Genomic DNA, 20792 nt, shown 5'->3' with positions numbered 1-20792 from the left:
TTTGCATCCCTCTCTCCCCCCACAGGTCAAAATAAGAAAGGATATCCCCCCCCCCCTTGGGAAACAAAAAAAAGGAAAAGAAAGAATAAGCCGGGATAGCTCAGTTGGTTAGAGTGTGGTGCTGATAACGCCAAGGTTGCAGGTTTGATCCCTGTATGCGACAGCTGTATATTCCTGCCTTGCAGGGGGTTGGACTAGATCCCTCCAGATGTTTTTGGCCTACAACTCCCATGCTCCCAAGCTAGTAGGACCAGTGGCCAGGGATGATGGGAATTGTAATCCTCAAAACATCTGAAGGGCCGAGGTTGAGGAAGCCTGGACTAGATGATCCTCAGGGTCTCTTTCAACTCTACCATATTATGATTCTAGGTATAAATAGGGCAGTATAGGAGTATAGTGTGCTTTTCCAGCTCACTGCAAGGAACAGCTTGGTAACAGGACAAATACACTAGCATGTCTCAGAACCATGCACATTTGGTAGATGTTAAAATTTCCTTCAAAGGCAGCCTTATTTTCATATTCATATATCTTAAAATTATGCCCTCTATTGTGGTAACACTAAACCCCTGAAGGGGCTATAACTTGAAGAGTGTTGAGAATTTGAATGTTTCATAACTGAATTTAACACAAAATGAGGTTTTAAACCCAATGCATAAATAGTACATTTCCTCCATACAGTGCATTAGCTAAGATTCTTCCTAAAGTGTTGCAGTTATTTACATAAGCCAGGATCCAAAGAGCTACTTTAGCACCTAAGGGCTTGGGCATTCCTTGTATAGTTTTCTTTTATTTTCTTACTGTCTGCTATTCATTCTCACATATTTGTCCCTTCAGCTTGACATGGCATAGGAGCAGCTCTTTAAAAAACACAAGCCTGAAGCCTCCATGACCACGAGGAACTTCAGATCCCAGTCAATAGTATTTGCCTAATACAGGGAAAGGGAACCTTTGACCCAGCAGATTTTTATTTTTTTTTCTGACTGGGTCTGATGGCACTTGGACTCCAACAACATTTGAAAGGGTGCAGGTTCCACATCCCTAGTCTAATACATGTTCATTTCTATCAGTGGAACAGTGCATATTCCAGGAATAAAATTTCACATTCTGGTGGTTATATTCCAAATAGGGATGCAATCCAGCAAAACATGGGTGAGCAGACTTAAAGGTGTGCAGGATCTACTTTTCATTTTACTAAAACTCCCAAGATCCACGCATTGGAGTCGGGCACAAAAGACTTACACTCAGTGCAATTTTTCTAGAAAAAGAGGTGCCAGCACTCACCCCTTCTTCTCTTATAATAGCAATGGCATTCACCTGAGAGGTGCCGGAACTGAGTTGCAGCAAGTTCCAGCTGAAAAAAGCCCTGCTTACACATTGAATTAAAGAACATGGTGCTCCTGAGCACCTGCTGAGCCCAGGGACTTATTTTGAGTCCCAGAACTGAGCTGATGAGTTCACAGACCTTCCCCCCTTCACACAAAAATCCATTCCTGGTTATACCCCCATATCCCTCATTTCAGCAGTCTTAATTTAATGGTGTGGAAGAGTTTTCTTGGCAATCAACCAATAGATACTGATCTACCTTCTGCCCATATATAATTGTATATAATTGAAATGTATTTTGGTTCCCAGGAATGAAAATGGAGTATTTATTCATGTTATTTTATTTAACAATGCTTATATACCTCTTGATTGTAAGTCGATCCTCTAAGTGGTTTACAAGAAATAATCTCCAAATGAATAGTTCAAAACTTCACCAAAACTTTACCCTACAAGAAGCTTAATATTGGGCAGCAAAAATTAAAATGGCAATCAAGTTGCAGCTTCTGATTTTTAGCTGCGTATTGCTTTTATTGCCTGTTACTAAAATATTGAGTTTGTCTCAAATCTGCGGAATTTCCATCATTATTTTAAAGATGAAACTGCTGCATGAGCAAGTCAGGCTTTGTCACTGAATGGACACCCACTGTTTTGCCATGGCTTTAGCTTAATTAAATGAGATGGCAAACATATCTGAGCTGTACAGCTTCAAAATACAGGGGGAGCACACAAAACTCAATGCTCCCCCCCCAAAGAACATATTATACATAGAAAAAAAATATAATGGAAGCTACAGCCCTTCTCTCTTACGTTTAGGTTCCTTATGTGCACCCTCTGTATGTGTCCATTTGTATGGACGTTTTTTAAAATCTGAAAGGGACTTAAGTTTCATACAGCGGAAATAGGAAGCAGATTATTGATCAGTTCTGGGGAAACTTGATGTGCAGACAGCCTTGTGCTATTTTCACTGTCAGATCATAGAGATTCGTGTTTATAAAAATGTTTCATTGCTAGCCATTGGCTGTATTAGTTTTACATTAACTTTAAATTGTGATTTTCACAGACTTTATAGAATTGTCTGTACATCACTTTGGGAGCAGTTGCTAAAAAGTGCCCTAGAAATCTTGCAAATAAAACAGATCTGGTACAGACATACCCTGAGGCAGCTGAGCCTCTACTATCAGCCTCTGCATCTTACTCCTTGCCTCTTGAGAAGGTGCTTTCTCCATTATGCTCTCCCCGGTTACAAATTAAACTCTTTATATGATCATAGAGAGATATTGGCCGTGATTCGGCAGGTCTTGTAAGTTATATTCTTAGCAGAAACTCTGCATTTAGAGGGTTTCTTCGGTGTTCTGTTTCTTCTTTGTTGTAGTGGTCCTGAGAAACATTAAACTGCTTTTGAATACGTCTCCAGTTTTTCCCTCATTTTTTAAAGATCTGAAGTTTGTGGGCAGAAGAGGCTATTATGATATTGTCAGGGTCTTTATTGAAGTTCAGTTTCTATTTCAAAGCCGTGGCGCGCAGCTCTACGTCTTAAACTCTAGACCGCCGAAGCTCCGTCTGAATCTCCTCCCCCCAGACACCAGTTTAAGACTCTAGCCTTGCTCCACCTCTTCCTTCGCTCCTTTCTCCTCTGGGTCCACCTGTCCGCTGGGGTCTCGCCCTTTCTGGACTCTTCTGATGCTGAGTCCCCTGAGTCATCCCCCACCCTCTGGCGGGCTTTAGGACCTGGTTCCCCCTCTGGGCTACCTGCTGTGCCACGCGTCTGTACATTTGAACTTGGTGCGCGCGCCCAGCCGGCAACCTTCCTCCTGACCGTTCCCTTGCTCTCCGATGGAGGCGTGGTCAGCCCTAACTCATCTTCTCTCCCTCCTGGAGGAGACGCTGGCCCTGACACCTGAGATTCTTCCCCCCCCACTACGCTCTGGTGGGGAAGCTGGTCCTGATCTCCAGCCGCTGCTCTGGGAGTCCCCGCTGGCCCCTTGCTTCTGGTGCGTCCCCCCTGGAACCCCCCTTGCCCTGGCCATCGGCGCCCCCCTCTGGGAATCTTCTGATTCACTGGAAAGGCTCATGGAATCTCTCGGGCCACTGTCATCTTCTCCCATGCTGCCCTCAGATTCTTCCCCTTCGCTCTCCATTCCCTCTCCTCCCTGTGCCTCTGCTCCTGAGCCCCTGACATCCATCCCCCCCTCGAAGCCCCCCTTCCCCCTCTCCTGGTGCGGGTTCCGGGTGCTCCAGTGCTGTGGGGGTGAGTGCAGGATACAGTTCTTCCCCCCTGGTGTGCAGCCGGCCGGCTGGATCCGGCCAGTCCGTAATGGGCTCGTCGACGTCGATCTCCTCTGCTTCCATCTCTCTGCAGGTGTGCTCGAACCCAGGATCCTCCCCCAGTACGTCCATGTCCGTCTCTCCCCCTGTTGCCTTGGGGGGTGCTGCCTGTAAGGGCCCCCTCAGCAGTTCCCTGCTCCACCCCATCTCCGGTTGATCGTCCCACCAATAAGAGCGGTCTGTGACCGACCCTGAGAGTGATCCCTCTGGGGAGCTCGTTTCTGGCGCCTTTTCCTCAGCTGAAGAGAACCCCTGCAACGTGCTGGCTGAAAGTGTGGGTGTGAAAAGATATTCATCGAAATAATCTGCCGGCATGGATCTGTGTGGGAAGAGTGCATGGAACTCGTCTATGAGGTATTGCTCCTCCACGGCATAGTACGGTACCCACCTATTGGCGCTGGCCGGAGTACCTTCCCTGGCGAGGAGATATTCAACTCCCTCTTCCCCCCATCTCGAGTCTAAAATCTCCGTGGCCTCGTTAAGTGGCGCCGCCCTCGGTGACCCCCCCTGTTGGCGATTTGCTGAGTGGGTCTGGTGTGTTCCCTGGCGCCTGAAACCTGTGGGGTTCCTTGTAGGGTGTGAGCACTGATCTATGAAAGACCGGGTGCATTCTGGAGCCCTCCGGGAGTGTCAACCGGAAGGCCACTGGATTGATTTGTGCCTCGACTTGGTAGGGCCCTAGCTGCTTGTGTCCGAGCTTCTTCTTGGCTAACGTTCTGGCCGGCACTGCCTGGGCTGCTAACCAGACCCAGTCCCCCACCTGGATGTCTTCCCCAACTCTCCTGTGTCTGTCTGCCTGCATTTTGTAGGCATGTTTTGCTAGCCCCAACTGCCTTCGGAGTTGCTCGTGGACCTCCTGTAACTCCACTGCCAAGGCCTCTGCTCCCTGTGGCTCCCCCTCCCCCACTTTCTCTAATCCCGGGAAGGTTCTGGGATGCCTCCCATTGTTGGCGAAGAACGGTGTCACCCCCGTGGACACGTGCTTCGTGTTGTTGTAGGCAAACTCGGCCAGCGGTAGGTAGTCCACCCAGGTCGAGGGCTGTTGATTCGCGTAGCATCTCAGGTACTGCTGCATGATGGCGTTGACCCTCTCCGCTTGTCCGTTTCCTTCTCGCAGAAGGCCTCCAAAAACGCCTTGTACTTGTTGGGTACCGCTTGCAGCATGCCTAAGTGTAGCTGTGGTTCATCCTCTTGCCCCTCATCTTCCTGGCTAGTCAGGATGCAGTGTTCTGCGCAGTAGGAGGAGCAGAAGGTCAATTGACGCTGGTACCATGCTAATGCCGGGCTGTGCCTATCCAGCCAACTCATGCCCAATACTATGGGCGTGTCTGACAGGTGGGTGACGTTGAAGCTGATGACTTCGCTGTGATTTCCAATTCGCATCACCATTGGCGGTGTTTGCTGTACCACCTGTCCTCCCAGTAACTCTCTTCCATCGACCGTGATGACGTTCAGGGGCATCGTGGCTGGTAGCAGCGCTATGCGATGTTGCTTGATGAAATCCACTCCTATAAAGTCTGCATTACTACCACAGTCAATGGTAATAGGGACTTCCATAGTGAGTCCATTGGGCAACTGGAGCGATGCGGTGAGTTGCACCACTGGTTTGGGCAGGAGGGGTCTGTGGGCTGTAAAATCTCTGACTCGCCTGGCTGGGCCCCAGTGCCTCTGCCTCCAACCAGGCTTCGTCATTTCCCTGTAGCTGTTCCCCCTGCTGAACTGCTCCTTTTACTGTTGCTGAGGCTGCAGTGTGCTTTTGGAGCCTCTGGGGACACTCTTTGGCCATGTGCTGTGCACTGTCGCAGATGTAACACTTCCTGCTCCCTCTAGGAGTCTTCGCCTTGACTGCTCCTGGTGTTTGGGCTCTGGTTGCTGTCTGAGCCCTGGCACCACCTATCTCCATCGGCTCTTCTCCCCCTCCCAGTGGAGGCATGGACTGGGCGCGCGCTGTCTCTCTGGGTAGGAAAGGAGTCGTTCTGGCTGGTGTGCGTGTTATACGTCCCTCATCCCTACTCCAAGGGCGTTCCTCCAGGCGCACCCCAATTGTCAGCGCTCTTTGCACAACGTCTGCGGTGCTGTGGGGCCTCTCCCCCCTCGCCAGTTCATCTTTCACGGCCCCATTCAGCCCTTCCCAGAACAGATCTCTGACGGCAGCGGAGTCCTTCTCCCAGCCCAGCGCATTTACCAAGGCAAAAAAGCGGGCGTGATATTGTCTCACCGTGGCTTTGCCCTGCTTCAAACCATGCATTTCCCTCCGGGCCACATCCACATCAACCGTTGATTTAAAACAAGCGTCCATAGCTTTAATAAAGGCTGTTGAATCCTTGAGGGCGGGGTCATTTTCGCGCCATAAATTGCACAGCCACGATTTAGCTTCCCCATGCAGATGAGTTATTATGAAGCCTACTTTCTCCTCCTCATCTCTAAAGTCTTTCCGAAGCAAATTGAGCGCGAACACTATGTCTGCTCTGAAGTTAGGATACTGCTGCAGGTTCCCGTCGAAATGGGATACGATGCTGCCCCCCCTTTTCCCGAGGCCAACTCCCTCTGGCTTAGGTCCCGGCAGCCCCTCCTTGCCCAAACGTTCCCACCTGGTCTGCAGATCCTGGCAGAGCGCTAGTGCTTCTTCCTCTCTCTTTTTGGATGCTCCTACTTCTGCGTAAAGCGCCGTGACCGCTTCTGTCAGCTTTTTCACCTTGTCCTCTGTAGTCATCTTATCCGATCTTCGTGAGCTCGCAAAACACCAAGTGTTGCCCCTCGCTGCGCCAACTCACGCTGCGAGGGTTCAATTTTAAAAGTGAGACGGAGCTTACTGTCAGGGCTGCCCAAGGTCCCAGCTCACAAAGGACCAACGCCAGGTCGTTGTTATATGCAAAAGTCTTTATTGAAGTTCAGTTTCTATTTCAAAGCCGTGGCGCGCAGCTCTACGTCTTAAACTCTAGACCGCCGAAGCTCCGTCTGAATCTCCTCCCCCCAGACACCAGTTTAAGACTCTAGCCTTGCTCCACCTCTTCCTTCGCTCCTTTCTCCTCTGGGTCCGCCTGTCCGCTGGGGTCTCGCCCTTTCTGGACTCTTCTGATGCTGAGTCACCTGAGTCATCCCCCACCCTCCGGCGGGCTTTAGGACCTGGTTCCCCCTCTGGGCTACCTGCTGTGCCGCGCGTCTGTACATTTGAACTTGGCGCGCGCGCCCAGCCGGCAACCTTCCTCCTGACCGTTCCCTTGCTCTCCGATGGAGGCGTGGTCAGCCCTAACTCATCTTCTCTCCCTCCTGGAGGAGACGCTGGCCCTGACACCTGAGATTCTTCCCCCCCACTACGCTCTGGTGGGGAAGCTGGTCCTGATCTCCAGCCGCTGCTCTGGGAGTCCCCGCTGGCCCCTTGCTTCTGGTGCGTCCCCCCTGGAACCCCCCTTGCCCTGGCCATCGGCGCCCCCCTCTGGGAATCTTCTGATTCGCTGGAAAGGCTCATGGAATCTCTTGGGCCACTGTCATCTTCTCCCATGCTGCCCTCAGATTCATCCCCTTCGCTCTCCATTCCCTCTCCTCCCTGTGCCTCTGCTCCTGAGCCCCTGAAAGATATATATATAAAACCCATAGCATATCTTCAGATACTGCTGCAGGCTGTGGCCAGCATATCATACATTTTAAAGGTTCTCCCAACTTTGGCTTAGACTTAGACTTCGGTAGTCTCAGAAGTAGGACGCGGGTGGCGCTGTGGGTTAAACCACAGAGCCTAGGACTTGCTGATCAGAAGGTCAGTGGTTCGAATCCCTGCAACGGGGTGAGTTCCCGTTGCTCGGTTCCTGCTCCTGCCAAACTAGCAGTTCGAAAGCACACAGTGCAAGTAGATAAATAGGTACCACTCCGGCGGGAAGGTAAACAGCGTTTCCGTGCGCTGCTCTGGTTCGCCAGAAGAGGCTTAGTCATGCTGGCCACATGACCCAGTAGCTGTACGCCGGCTCCCTTGGCCAATAAAGTGAGATAAGCGCCACAACTCCAGAGTCATCCGTGACTGGACCTAATGGTCAGGGCCCTTTACCTTTTCCTAGCCTCAGAAGTGCCCAGCTCAGTAATGGCGATTCATTTCATCCTTTTGACTTTGAAGAATGTAGTCTAACAAAACAAAATCCAGGTCCCTTACGCCTTGCTTGAGAAGGTGCTGTAGCAGCAGTGTGATTGAGAAGGTGGGATGTTTATCCAGTTAAAAAGAGCATTGCAGCTTTTCAACTGGAATTACGGCATTAAACCTGTATGAAGTCTCTAAACTCAATTTGTACTCTGAACTTTTAAAAACTGAATTGTATCTAAGTATATAATGCCGTTGCATTCAGGGTGCAGCTGGGCATAAAAGAGATGGCTGTGGACAGAGGTAACTTCCTTCCTTAGCCAAAACCACCACACAGCACCCTTCAGAAACTATAGTTCCCAGGATTCGGGGGGGGGGGTGCTTAAAAATGTGTGGTGTGTGCACAGTCTTGAGCAGGGGTCAGCAACCTTTTTCAGCTGTGGGCCGGTCCACCATCCCTCAGAGCATGTGGTGGGCCGGACTATATTTTTTGGGGGGAAATGAACAAATTCCTATGCCCCATAAATAACCCAGAGATGCATTTTAAATAAAAGCACATATTCTACTCATGTAAAAACACCAGGCAGGCCCCACAAATAACCCAGAGATGCATTTTAAATAAAAGGACACATTCTACTCATGTAAAAACACCCTGATTCCCGGACCATCCGTGGGCCAGATTGAGAAGGCGATTGGGCCGCATCCGGCCCATGGGCCTTAGGTTGCCTACCCCTGGTCTTGAGTCTCTTCCATTGCCTTTCCACAAGAGTCCTGGTACTTAAAGGAAGCAGCACACCAGGAAACATCCACTCTCAAATGTAACATTCAACGTGTACTGCAAGCTGCCAGCTACACAGTTTTGGTTCAGGCCTCCTTTTCAAGGAATGCAAATTCAGGGTGCATTCAGTCCTCCCTACAAAACTCATATTGCAGCCCAGAGTTTCACTAGCTACGTTTGATTGGTGTATTGGCAGCTTAAGTGAAAATGCTGAGAATTTTATCCCCTGAACCCTTTTATTTTCCATTCTCTCCATCCCATGGAGACCGCCGCCCCCCCTCCCATTTAAATCGGCTTGGTTTTCTTTTTCACTTTGCTCTCCCAGTTTTATATAAGAAACAAAGTAGGAAGTTGGAGATTTAAAACCCATGCCTGGCTAATGTTACCTGCCAAAAACTGGAAATGTTTCAAATTATAGTCTGGTTTGTTGTCACTTTTGTCAGCTCATTATATAGCTTGGACCATTTTTGCAATATTGGAAGGTCAGCAGCAGCAGCTTGGCTGAGTTCTGATGTATACTTTGTACATTTAACATGTTCTTTTGGGGTTGTTATTGTTCAGCATCATTAAATCTCTTAAAAATGTTGATCTTTCTTAAAGCTGTTTGTGAGTGGGGAAAGGAAATTAATCTAAGTTAGCTGCAAAATACAGAGAAGTCACCTTCATTTTGCTTTCCAGTTTTCTGAGTCTCACGTTATTGTCACAAAGGCAGCCTGAAGCTGCGTGTTCTGTTGCCTTTATTAGCTCTCAGCCTTGCCCCCTGATGGCCCCTGTCAGATGCAGGACTTCATTATGTGCAACGAAACTCCTTTAATTGTCTCTTTCATCATACGCTGTACATAAGGGCAAGAAATGTTTTTAATCAAAACTTCTGCAGTGAAATAATTTGGGGAGGAAACATCTTGATGGAAAGGAAAGTTCAGAAATAATAAGGCTTTTGTTGTTTGCTTGATTGCACAGTAATGGCTCCGAGTTCCAGTTTTGCTGACTTGTCTGCAAATGCTCCTCTCTTTTTTTTCTTTCTCCTGGTGAGTTATAACTTAGCAGAAGCTAATATTCGCTGGTGTGTTTGGAGCTTTTAAACCTGGTCTGAAATACCATTTTCCAGCGTTGCTTTACATTTGCAGGTAGCAGAAGGGAAAGGGGACATTTCAGCAATTTTGAGGGGTGGGGACCGCCACCAAGCTTCTGAAACGATGCAACATCGTGATGTAAAAACATCCAGCTTAATGGGGCGTGGTGCATGGCAACACACTGCGAGATGGAGTTTTAGCACCACAAGAACACATGCAAAAAACAACACCCTTCCCATCACTCCTAAGCTAAGCCTTGAAAATCTCAAGCAGTCTTCCTGGTCCCCTAGAAGCTTACCAAAATGGTGCTTCACTTGTACAGCCTGCAAATAAGAACATAAGAAGAGCCAGAAGGATTAGGCCATTGACCCCTCTAGCCCAACAACCTGTTCTCACAGCAACCAACCAGGTGCCTTTGAGAAACTAGCAAGCAGGATTTGAGCACGCCTCCTGCAGTTTTCAGCCACTGGTATTCAGAAGCATTTCTGTCTCCAGCCTGTGGAGGTAGAGCATAGCCACCGTAGGTAGTAGCTGCAAAAGTCAGGTAGCATTTTTATTTTATTTTTTGTCTCGGGTGATCTATTCACATAAGAACATGGGAAATCGCCTTAGACCATCGGTCCATTTAGCTCTGAATTGTCTACACTGGCTGACTACAATACTTCCCTGATTTGTGCAAATTTCCTCCAATTTTGACAACTCATGGAGATGTGGGAAAATAAGTACAGTGGTACCTTGGATTACGAACGCTTCAGGTTACAGATACCTGTACCTTGGGTACAGAAATAGTACCTCGGGTTAAGAACTTTGCTTCAGGATGAGAACAGAAATCATGTGGTGGCAGCATGGCGGCAGCAGGAGGCCTCATTAGCTTAAGTGGTACCTCAGGTTAAGAATGGTTTCAGGTTAAGAACGGACCTCCAGAACAAATTAAGTTCTTAACCCGAGGTACCACTGTATGCAGAAATGTTTTCAAACATGAGCTACAGAGTTCAGCATCATTTCTCTCCCTCATCCCAGGTTAGGATGCCTCGGATTTCTGGACCTAGGTAACATGTTCCCTTCTTCTTTCCTCTGCAACCTGCCTAATGGCAGAGCTGGTCCTGGTTGGCCAGAAACCAGTTCCTGAAGCTAGCTATGTGATGTGAAATGGCAGGGGGTGGAGAGATGATCCCCCTGTGATCTCTGGTAATATACCTGGCTGGCTTTTTTGCAATATAGCTTGGAGTATTGCAGACATCTCTCTTTTCATGGAGAAACTATTTGATGCTATACCATCAACTAGGGTTCCTAATACTGCTGAATATGTAACTGTTTGACCTGTGCTGATAACATAATAAAATGGGAGAGTGCCAGACGTTTGGGTGAGTCTCACTTGATGATTCAGTTTTGACATTTGCAAATTATATATTTCACTTTTGCTTTTCTAAGTTGCGATGGTTACATTCCATGTGATAAGCTCAGCATTGTATATGAGCTATTCAAGTTACGTCTAGAAAGCTGCTCCCAATCAATATAATATTTCAGGCTAGATTACCTGTCATTCAAAAGTGCCGAAAGTCCCACGAGCTTTGATGTGCTGGATTCTCTGGAAAGATGGTTTATTGATTGCCAGTAAATCAAGGGAATGCTTTCGCAGGGAAAATTTAAAGCCCTTTATTAAATATCGCTTTTAAAATCAAAGGCGAGGATTATTTTATTTTTAAATTGCGTACGCTTATTCATCAACAATACCAGAGGAAGTAATAATCCATTTAACAACAGAACACAGACCAAGGTACAGTTATATACCGGTAGCTTTACCAAAGTGCCCCAAAGAGACTTGAATGGTCCACTTTTAAGAAGGGGGGGGGGCACTGTGGCATTTGTGTCACTTGAGTGATGTTAGAATGCATGAAGACAGATTGCATACTTTCCCCTTTAACCTTTTTATTCATTCAAACAGAGCTGGGAGAGACTTCCTTCCAGAAACCCTGGAGAACGACTGCCACTCAAAGTGGACAACACTGAAGTGGATGGACCAATGGTCTGGCAGTATAAGGCAGCTTCCTATTTTTCTAAACTAAATTCTAAATCATGTAGATTTTTTTGTATACTTTTTAAAATTCTGCTTTCTCCTTTCGTTAAGGCTAGATCTTTGTTTTGGTTTTGTTTAATGTTTAAGGTGTCGTCTTTTTAGCCCCATGTGAAGAGCCTCACAATGCTCTTTGTGTTTCAGTGGTATCATCCAAATTTGGTGGCAAGTGTTCAGATATTATTTCATTGTCTGAGAGTTTATGCAATCAGTAATATTTTTACTAGGTTGTGGCACTTATATCAAGCAGGGAAGTTGCATATTACATATTCCCCCTGGAATCGAGATTAAGGGCCACCTTCCGAACGATAATCTTGGTCATTTGATTGTCCTTTTTACCCATTGTTGTCTCTCTTTTTTTGTATATATTGCTTGTTTTATGTTGCTATGGCCGTTGGCTAATGCGAATAAAGTTTATCTTATCTATCGAGTTCCTCCTGGAAACAAACTCCCTGGACTTCAAACAAACAAGCAAAACAAAACAAACAAACAAACAAACAAACAAACAAACAAACCTGTCAGGGGGAAATGTCAAACCCAGCCTTCTCTGATGTGTTTTTCCAGTGCACATAAATTTGAATCCAGACTTGGGTAGTCACTTACTAAGAAGTGCACCTCTTGGCTGGAAAAAGCCAGTCAGAGTTATCGGGAAGAGACTTTGGGGCCAGGGTTGGTGGGGCTGTTGAGGATCCATCTGCAGCCTGGTAGGGACTACCGTATTTTTTGTTCCATAGGGCGCTCCGGACTATAGGGCATCGGACTATAGGGCGCACCTAGTTTTTAGGAGGGGAAATAAAGGGGAAAAAAATTTTTTCCCCAGCCCCAAAGAGCAACGAAGCCAAGACAGCGAGCGGGATCCATCCCGCTGGCTGTCTTGGCTTCCTCTTTAGCCATGCACAACCTCCCCAGCCGGGTGAGGCTGCGCGCGGCTTTAGCCCGAGCTTCCCCCGACCCCAGCCCCCAGAACAGGTCCGGGAGTGGCGGCAAGGTTGCGCGCAGCCTTGCTGCCGCTCCCAAAGCTTGTGGGGGTGGGGGCGCACTCCAAAGGCTTGCGGATAGCTGCCTGAAGCCCGGGGAGCGCAGCGGGAGTTGGCGCTGCGCTCCCTGGCTGCAGGCTGCTATCCGCAAGCCTTCGGAGTGTGGCGGGAACTCCTCCTGCGCTCCGAAGGCTTGTGGATAGCTGCCTGAAGCCTGGAGAGTGAGAGGGGTCGGTGCGCACCGACCCCTCTTGCCCTCCAGGCTTCAGCAAAAGCAACACGAAGCCTCCAGAGCACAGTGGGAGCGCTCCCTATGCGCTTCGGAGGCTTCCCGTTGCTATCGCTGAAGCCAAGGAGACTGCATTCGCTACATAGGACGCACACACATTTCCCCTTCATTTTTGGAGGGGAAAAAGTGTGTCCTATAGAGCGAAAAATATGGTAGTTTGGCTATTTAGCAGGCAGGGCAGCTTGGAACAGACAGAACTGATGCAGACATAAATCTCAACCTCAGTCATGTAGGGTTGCTTGACTATTTCATACAACTTGAAAGTAAAAGCAGAGAAGATGGTCGAATGCCAAATGTATTCAGTGAACCACATGCAGCAATCTTAGGCTGCCTATGGCTACTGATGCCACTGTGGCTTCCTTTATATATTTGGTCTATGTGAATACTGTAGTTACAAGTGCAACCCAGAGCATGTTCTTCTTCAAGAGACTTCTTTGTCATGCCTGAGTGCTAATTCATTAAGTTAAATAGTGCCAATAGCGGTAGCCATTGGCATTTTTTCTGCAAGGATCCAGTTAGAGAGTTGCATCCAATGGGTAGATTGCGTAGAGAGCTCCAGTGTTAGTGCCATCCTCCTTTTATGATCCATTCCATGACACTCAAGCATTGCAGGGAAGCTGCAGCCATACTGTGCTGATAAACATCTGGCTCTGATTCTTAGAGAAGTCAGTATGGGAAGTGTAAAGAGGTTTAATGCCATTGATCTCAGGATTGCACAGCACAGTGTTAAAGTCATTGGCCAAATGATGCTGAATACTCACAGGGCCCAATGCTTGTGGTCATCTCAGTACAGTAAGTACGACATCCCAAAGCTCTCTTGGGCATCACCTAAAAGGCGCCTAGAAAGGAAAACCATTAAAATCCAATTGTAGTTCTACAATGTGAAAATCACTTCAGAATAACTTTTAACTTTCAATGGCTTGGAAAGAGTAACTGCTTTAAACTAGTGGCCTTAAGGTTAATAAAGCTGCATATCCCATTTGCTGGCCATAGCAGAAGTTCTTACTGTGACCTGCAAATCCTCTGTATTTAAGTGTGACCAATCGTTCAGTAGCAAAAGCATGGCCATCAGTTTGTCAACTCAATAACAAGATGTCTTGCCCTCATTTCAACTAAGACAAGTTATTATTGTTTAACAAAGCAAATAGCCTTCATTTTAATCGCAGGTGCCACCTACCACCTTGAATACATTGGCCTTGCAATAATAGTAATGGGAACAATCCATCAGGACCTTCTCCTGCAAGGAACTTTTTGAAATGGACATAAGCAGCCAAGCACAAAAATGGTTTCTATTGCACTCACATTCATTTCAATATAGTTTGTGTATCAGAAATTCCTAATGGGTTGTACGCCAGTTGTGTCTTTGCTTTAAAGAAAAGAAAAGAAACCTCTCTAAAACCTAAAAATATTTTTCACAGGTGCCCGTGATAGCTTGAAGTTAATCTAGGGCTGTACTACCCCCTCCTATTATTGCTCTATGACCAGACTTTCTGGAAACAGGAGGTATATACACAGTGGTTTACTAGCTTCTGACAGACCTAGAGTCTACGATTCATCCTTCAAGTTCCCCTTTCAGATGGCTAGGTCTTAAACAAGCTCTCTGGAAACCACAAGTGCAGTTAATTTCCATTATCATAAACAGGGAGATAAAAGAGCCTTAGAATCATCTCTTTCGGTAGCACAAGAAATATCAAAACGGCTTCATCAATCTCACCTATATTTTGGTTATTGGGTGTTGGGCTGCATACACACCATCCATCTGAAGCACATTTAAAACACATTACATCCACCAGAGAACTGTGGGAACTGTAGTTTGTTAGGGCTGGTAGGAATTATAGCTCTGTGAGGCACTACTGTTCCCAGAATTCTTTGGGGGAAGCCATGTACTTTAAATGTGACCTTTTTTTGTCAGCAGAGGCCAATCAAGGGAAGAATCAAATTACTATTGTTCAAGAATAGTCTCTAAGCTCTTTTTTCTGTCCCCAAATTGCTGTATCTCTCTTAAGTCAGTCAGAAAAAGCAGACTTTTCATAGTTAAGTGTCCACTGACAGCATCTGCATCAACACAAAAGACAGTCCCACAGCATCAAAGGAGTTTGATGCAAGCAAGAAGTCGCTCCACTGGCCCTGAAAGCTTGTCTGGAATCGATACAGCCTGCATTGATCCTTCGCCTTATAAGACGATATCTGAAGCTTGCGAGAAGAAAGTTGTTAAGGTTGCTTAATTAATATTAATGTAGCATCTCAGTGGTGTTGGACTAACCACATGCAGATGCCTGTGAGATTTTCACAGACTGTGGACTAATTATATGTGTCTCCTGTTGTCGCCAAGCTGTTGATATCCAATCTTCTAAATGTTAGCACAACACTGCTAATAAACAAAGGACACATCTGACATGTTTGTCATCAGCTTGTTCTTCAAATACCTGAAAGGCTGTCACAAAGATATAGGACCAAGAGCGTAGGAAGCAGCCTTCTACTGAATCAGATCATTGGTCCATCTAATTCAGTACTGTCTGCACCAATTGGCAGCAACTCTTCTGGATTCAACGAAGGGATATTTCCTAGTACTTCCTGGAGACACCAGGGATTGAACCAGGGACCTTCTGAATGCAAAGTAGAGACTCTTCCATTGAGCTACGGTCATCTAATGGGCTTAAGATACAGGTGGGTGGGTTTCTATTGAACCTTAGGAGCAATTTTTGGATGGTAAGAGCGGTTCAACCATTACCTAGGGGGGTGTTGGAGGCCTTCAGGCAGAGGCTAGACATCCATTGCTTGGGCATTCTCTAGCTCTGGATTTCCTACATTGAGGAGGGGGTTGGAGAAGATGGCAGTCAAGACCCCTTCCAACTCTACACTAGTGGCCAAAATTGTGGAAACCTTTTGGAAAAATGTATTTCTGAGGTTTGATGGCTCATAATACCACTTTTTTGGAGTAATACCATAAAATTATATATCAATGAAAAAATAATAATAAAGAATGCAATGCAATTATCTGTACAATGGTACCTCATGTTGCAAACCGTCCCCCTTACGAATTCTTCCGGTTACACGCTCCACTAACGCAGAAGTAGATGCCCCTTCTTGTGAACTTTGTCCTGGGATGTGAGAGGAAATCGCGCTCCAACGGTGCAGCAGCAGTAGGAGGCACCATTAGGGAAAGCGTGCCTCATGTTACAGGCAGTTTCCAGTTATGAACGGACCTCTGGAGCGGATTCAGTTTGCAACCGGAGGTACCACTGTATTATATAAAAAGTTATAGCCAAATAACCAGGAAAAGGAAGCACAACTTGCTTAGGTTGCTTTCCTTCATTTGAATGTAGCCAATGAGTATGAGTGTTTAGAGAGCCAATCAGGTGTTATGAGCCATCAAACCTCAGCAATACACTTTTCCCAAAAGGTTTCCACAATTTTGGCCACTAGTGTATGATTCTAAGTTCAGCCTATGACCAGCCATTAGTTGCACTCTTAACATTGCTGTGCATCCCATAGGTTATCGAAAAGTTGTCACTACATGTTTTCTATTGCTTGCCAATTCCAGGGTGTTCCTTACCACACCCCATGTGTTTCTTGCCACACTTCCCACTTCTATCCCTAATAGGGATAGTTATTTTTGGTCTACCATATGTGGTCTTTTGTGGAACTCTCCTGACAGCTTTAACCATTTATTCGAAAGCAGAACAATTCTTGGCCCCAAACCTTTAAAATAATTTCTAAACATGGATCTAAGTTCCGTGCCAGGGAAGAACCTCACAGTCCTTTGCTATGGATTCGCAGTTATGTCTAGAGGCGAATATAACAACAGGGCTTCCTCATGGCCATCTGCTTAGTTTATGAACAATAGCTCAGTCCTTCTGAATGCTCAGCCAATCCAGACCCAATCAGGATAAGAGTCGTGACTCCAAAACCGAAGAGAAAAGCTTGCAGAGCTTTGCTTCCTGTTTCACCAAAGACATAAATTTACTCAGTGCTAAACTTCACCAGACCCATAAAAATTTGATGGGTCACAGAGAATCCAAACTTTATTTTGAAGGCCAAAAGAGATGGAAAACATACGACTCTCAACACCATCCAATCCCACATGATTTGTTGGCTGGCTGATCTCTTTCTTTAAAAATTCCCATAATAATTCCACTTACGACTCTGAATGGAATTTCCAGTTAACAAAGGTCTTTGTGCGGATGATCCATGCAGACCAAGGCCAACTGAATTACTGTAATGCTGAGCCCATTTAATTGTCAGAAATAGTGGCTCCAGTATAGCTTTCAGCTAAGCAGAACCCTTTACATGGGAACATAGGAAGCTGCCTTATAATGAGTCAGTTAGACAAACCAGAGGAAGAAGCTCTTCAACAACACAAGCAAAATAACCAAGTCAAGAAACAAAAAACGCCCCCCTCTGAGTAATAAAATAATAATAAGACATATGATCATAACTGTTGTTGATACATCTCTTTCTTTGTGGTCAACAATCCAAGCAATATACATTACTATGCATCCTTTTGCGTCTGTTAAAACTGTGGGGTTTTGGTATATATACTTTGACATAAATTTGTTAGTGTATCTGGAGACATTTCTCTTGAATTCTCAGGTGGGTGCTATTGTGGACCACCTTCCTGAAGATGATGGTGCTGCTTTGTTTACAAAAACCACAGCCTCAGTGAGATCAAAATCGCAACGCATGCACAGCAGCAGCAGAAGCTGGAAGGAGCACTCCAGCTGCCTCATGATACAGAGAAGCAATGGTCAAGGCTTGCTTGTCCACAAGGGCACCTGTGCAACGCAGGCCAGACTGACACTGGGGCACAGGCCTGGAGGCCGGAGGATGAAGGTGGCGGTAGCTGGATGCTGCCATGGCCATGCGCAACATGGGGGATCTGGGCTGCATGGTAGCGCCCGCCAAGTATAGCTGCTTCACACAGTGAGTCGCCTGCAAAGAAATGAGGGTATAAAACGGCAGGATTTCAAGTTGCAGCCTTGAAGAGTATGTACTGTAAACACTTTGCTCCCCATTAATGAGAGAAGGTGCTGGGGCGGCAATCTGAATCTCCCTATAAGATTATGTACCCCAGCATCTTGTCACATGGTTTTAGTTTCAAGATGGTGGTGGTGTCAGCATCTGAGTTGGTGACTGAGGCGATGAGTTCTGGCACTTTTTTTCTAGGAAAAAAAGCACTGATTATAAATATGTGCCAGTAAGAGACCCATGTGCCAGTCCAGTGAAAATGCAAAAAAAAATATGCATAACTAAATCTCAGCAAGTCTGAACTATGAATATGAATCATTAAGGTTCATATTCTAGGGTTGCCATAGGTCTGGAATTTCCTGGACATAGCAGGAAGCACTGTCCGGGTTGCAAATGCATAGGAAAATCTGAATGTAATGAGAAAAATCACATAAACTTTGCCAAAAGCTTAACAACTTTTGTGTCTGGGTTTTCACTTTTGAAATATGGCAACCCTATCATATTCATATCAATGAAATGAATATTGAATATAAAAAATACCATGCATCTGTAGAGTTAATGTACAAACCTAAAGCAGAACTACAGTTAATGTTTCTAGGCAGTAGTACTTAGTAGACTGAACCTGGGATCTTTTGCCTGCAAAGTAGATTCTCCACCTCTAAGCTGCAGCTCTTTCCGTTTCCAGTACGCTCGAGTACCCCTGTCGTTCATATATGCTGAAACTGGCTTGTACTTGAGCTCTTGTGTGATTCAAATTATATTAATTACTATCCAAATACAGGCAATTCTTCTGTATCATATGTTAAAACATTCTTTAGTACGTTGCTGAACAGAAATCTCACTTATATTCGCAAGAAACCCATGCCAGGGAAAATGGAATCTGTGCCAAAGCCACCCGTCATAATTGATCACGTATATTCACTCTGACATCTAAACACATTTTCCTGAAAGCAGTGATGGCATTAAAGTTCAAACATCTCTGACTGGCGGTGCACATTTACTTAGCTTGCAATCTGCAAATGTCGTTCAAAGCTAGCGCCCTTCCCCTGAAAGGAGTCTCCTGCTCACATTTTAAACTGAGGATATTTTAAGGTTCTGTGACTTGAAATTCCTCCAACAGGGACAAGGTGGTAAGTGCTTTGATAGCAGTTGATACAGTCTGTTCGTTGCTGAAACTGACTTGAACTTCAAACAAATGGGCATATAATTTACGGAAGAGCATCGTGGCTACTACTCACTCAGGTCCAGAACGAAGCATGTCGCATGTAAACGGGGCCTTTACGAAAGCTAATCAAGTTAATTCAATTGTTGCAGAGGTAAAAACCTTTGACAATTGGGGGATAAAAACTTGCCTTGGGGACAACAGGCCAACCACTGCCCTGCTGACCGTGCAATGTCCTCTTGTACCTTGCATGCATACCAGGGCAACAAACAGCTTGCCCTGATGGGCTTCACACAACATTCCTCCGAGCTCTAGCATGGGGACAATTGCAATTGAGCTTCACAGCTGATGGTCCCATTTTGTTTCAAGCATCATTGTTTCAACATAAAGGCCAGTTCGTTCATGAGTATTCAACAACTGATTAAAGCAGTACTTCCCAAAGTGGCCAATACTGCTCCTTGGGAGGTGCTGGAATGATCCAGGCAGGCAGTAGTAGCCTTGGGTGCAATTAAAGGGTGTTGAATAAAAATATGGGCACAGTGGAAGCATAAAGAAAGAAGAAAAATTTGAAAAACCATTTGTACATATTTTATCTGCTGTGTAATGACGCCTACCACCAAGTTGGGCACTGTTACAGGATGGCAACAATGCCTCCCCTGGATCTGGTGGTCGTGCTAAAGGCGAGGGGTTTTCCTGGGCTTGGGTGAACCCAGGCCCAGGAAGTGTATTTCAGCTTTACTATGTTCTAGGACAGGCTTCATCAAACTCAGCCCTCCAGATGTTTTTGGCCTACAACTCCCATGATCCCTAGCTAGCAGGACCAGTGGTCAGAGATGATGGGAATTGTAGTCTCAAAACATGTGGAGGGCCGAGTTTGAGGAAGCCTGTTATAGGACATAGGTAGAAATATACATACACAAAAGAACACATATCTATCACTGCATCTTTCAGTTTGTTTGCTTAAAGGAGGGGGGGCACGGAGTAAAAAAAAAAATCTGAAAAGGGGGCAGCATGCCAAATTAGTTTGGGAACATTAAGTGGTGACTTTCACAGATCTTACAACATCATGGATAAACTTCTCATCAATAGGATGCGGGTGGCGCTGTTGTCTAAACCACTGAGCCTCTTGGGCTTGCCAATCAGAAGGTCGCGGTTCGAATCCCCGCGATGGGGAGAGCTCCCGTTGCTGTGTCCCAGCTTCTGCTAACCTAGCAGTTCGAAAGCATGCCAGTGCAAGTAGATAAATATGTACCGCTGTGGCAGGAAGGTAAATGTTATTTCCATGAGCTTTGGCTTCCATCAGTGTTCTGTTGCACCAGAAGCAGTTTAGTCATGCTGGCCACATGACTCGGAAAGCTGTCTGTGGACAAATGCTGGCTCCCTTGGCCTGAAAACAAGATGAGCACCGCAACCCCATAGTTGCCTTTGACTGGACTTAACCGTCCAGGGGTCCTTTACCTTTAGACTTCTCATCACTTTATTGTCCACGTTTTTGTTTATTTGTTTGTTAAAGGTAAAGGTAAAGGGACCCCTGACCGTTAGGTCCAGTCGTGACCGACTCTGGGGTTGCGGCGCTCATCTTGCTTTATTGGCCGAGGGAGCCAGCGTACAGCTTTCGGGTCATGTGGCCAGCATGACTAAGCCACTTCTGGTGAACCAGAGCAGCGCACAGAAACGTCGTTTACATTCCTGCCGGAGCGGTACCTATTTATCTACTTGCACTTTTACGTGCTTTCGACCTGCTAGGCTGGCAGGAG

General features: G+C 46.3%; 1 long non-coding RNA gene across 1 annotated transcript; it reads right to left on the bottom strand.

The window, feature by feature from the left end:
* Positions 1–52: 52 nt before the first annotated feature.
* On the bottom strand, positions 53–12413 carry LOC309327513. Its single transcript, XR_014150555.1, has 3 exons — positions 12131–12413; positions 7240–12096; positions 53–2804 (listed from the first exon to the last, which is right to left on the bottom strand). It is a non-coding gene; the product is annotated as an uncharacterized lncRNA (long non-coding RNA).
* Between the last annotated feature and the right edge of the window lie 8379 nt (positions 12414–20792).

Source organism: Podarcis erhardii (genome assembly GCF_964252035.2).
Source record: "Podarcis erhardii genome assembly, chromosome: 1".
Classification (NCBI taxonomy): domain Eukaryota; kingdom Metazoa; phylum Chordata; class Lepidosauria; order Squamata; family Lacertidae; genus Podarcis; species Podarcis erhardii.
This window is presented reverse-complemented; position numbering and strand designations above follow the sequence as displayed.